The sequence below is a fragment of the Halichoerus grypus genome, chromosome 3, assembly GCF_964656455.1.
Source record: "Halichoerus grypus chromosome 3, mHalGry1.hap1.1, whole genome shotgun sequence".
Taxonomy (NCBI): domain Eukaryota; kingdom Metazoa; phylum Chordata; class Mammalia; order Carnivora; family Phocidae; genus Halichoerus; species Halichoerus grypus.
The window spans coordinates 13,890,940-13,893,307 of NC_135714.1; positions in this window are offsets into that span (position 1 = coordinate 13,890,940).

Consider the following 2,368-nt stretch of genomic DNA (forward strand, 5'->3'; position numbering starts at 1 on the left):
GCCTCTCATGAGCATCTGGAGACCGTATTACAGCAACTCTAATTTCTTAAGAAAAAATATTTTGTTGCCAAACACATCAAAAGCATATATATCTCCACTTTGGCTGAATTTCTAGCAAGTCTTATGTTTATCTGTTAAAATTAGGCATTAAACATTTAATGCTATTTCTACTAATAAACAATTTGAATAATTTGTATAATACTTCCTAACTTTCAACCTGATTTTACATCTATTTTCTCATTTGTTCCTTGTAACAATTAGATGTGGTAAGAAAGGTAATAGCATTTCTATTTGACAGATGAGAAGACTAAGGCTCAAGGTCATTGGGTGATTTACCCAAGTTCACCAATGAGGTAGATTTGAAAATAAAATCACAGCTTATTGGTTCCAGTTTCTGTGTTCTTTCTTACAGATTGTGGTTTCCCAGCTTTTGGGCTTCACAGTCTTAGAAAGGCTACCCATTTATTAGAAGAGATTAATGAATCCAAATATAACCCAAATACTAGCTGTATACTAAAGAAACATATTCCCACACATATATTCACTATTATTTCTCCACTCAGTTAAGATATTATGGTGACAAATATAATGTAATCTCATTTAAGAATGTAATTCAACTATATGGAGTATACATTATTATTATTAATATTATTATTAACATGGAAAAGGAATACTTGACGCCTACTTCTCTAGAAGGAAAATTACCAACTATTTTAAATAAAATGCAAGTTGGCTGAAAACAACATTGCAGAGAAACTCTTTTTTTTTAACTTCCTGCGGGTCAATCCTTTGGAAGCCTGTGGTTTCTTTGTAGCCCAAAATGCTATTTTTAGTCTGCACCCAAAGGCCTGGAATTCTCATATTGACACAGGTGACCAAATTTTCCTTTTGACCGAGCTGTTGATGAGATAGGATACAGAAGTCTGGGTCTACCTTTATTTTTGCAATTGCTCTTATGAGGTATTATAATATTTATGATTCGGTGATCCAACTAACAAAAAATTTATCTTATAATTTTATATCAGATTAAACAAACTGGTTCTGTTACTATTACCTGAAATGATAAAAATCTTTCCATTTAACTCCTCAATAAAAAGAAGCAGCTTTTGAATTGGGTTTTTTAAAAAATCTGTGTTATCTTGGGCCAAAGCAAAACAACAGTAGACCACTGGGAAGAATCCCCATAAGAGAATGGTGAAATAAAAAAGAGAATCATAGGGGCACCTGGTGGCTCAGTCAGTTAAGCGTCTGACTCTTGATTTCGGCTCAGCTCATGATCTCAGGGTTGTGAGATCGAGCCCCGCAGCCGGCTCCACAGTGAGCAGAGAGTCGGCTTCAGATTCTCTCTCTCTCTCCCTCTCCCTCTGCCCCTCCCCCCCAAAAAAGAGAGAGAATCACATTTGCCCCCTTCTTTCCATCCTCCCCTCCACATGTTCCTCATTGCCAGACACTTTTGCCAGTGAAAGGAAGTGATATTAAGAACAATGCTGGTATATACTGGACAGTCGCCCCCTAGCAGACTAGGAATCATGGTGCTCTTATTTCTCACAACAAGTAGGTATATTTAAAAACAGTTGAAGTATTTTAGAATTCCTTTTCCACTCTCTCACACTTAAACCTTGACTCCCTATATTAACAAAATGGTACACAAGCTTAGTAGTTGTATTATTCAAAGACTGCAAGAATAGCAATGTCTTCAAATATGTTCGAATGATATTCTCATTAATCTTTGTGTTTTAGCTCTCTCATAAATCTTAGTACTACAGATAAGTGGTTGACAGAAGCAAGTCTTGTCAAATATGCAAATGAGGGAGAATAATTACAAGAAAAGGTTATTTCTTGATGAATGTGTTCTATTTCTTAAGGGAGTAAAAACCAAATTTAATTAAAATATTTTTTTGTAAAAATTAATGTGAAGATAAATTTTCCCAGTTTGTCTTCATTAAACCCACCATTTTGTGTATTCCACTTTTTGTTTTATTAATTTTATTTGGTTGTGTGTTACCACTTCTTACTAGTTAATTATTGGCTAGTTTATTTTAAAAGATGAAAATGGTTGACTATATTAAAGATTAAAAAATAGAGATTCCCCCTCATAAAATGGATGATGTACGAGACTCCTACAGACGGTCTAAAAACATCCCAAACAATAATTTATAATGATTTTTATGTTTATTTATTTGATGATTTTTAAATAAAGAAGAAATGCAATGTGCTTTAAAAGATGACAAATGCAGGGCGCCTGGGTGGCTCAGTCGGCTAAGCTTCTGCCTTCGGCTCAGGTCATGATCCCAGGGTCCTGGGATAGAGCCCCGCATCGGGCTCCTTGCTCAGCAGGGAGCCTGCTTCTCCCTCTCCCACTCCCCCT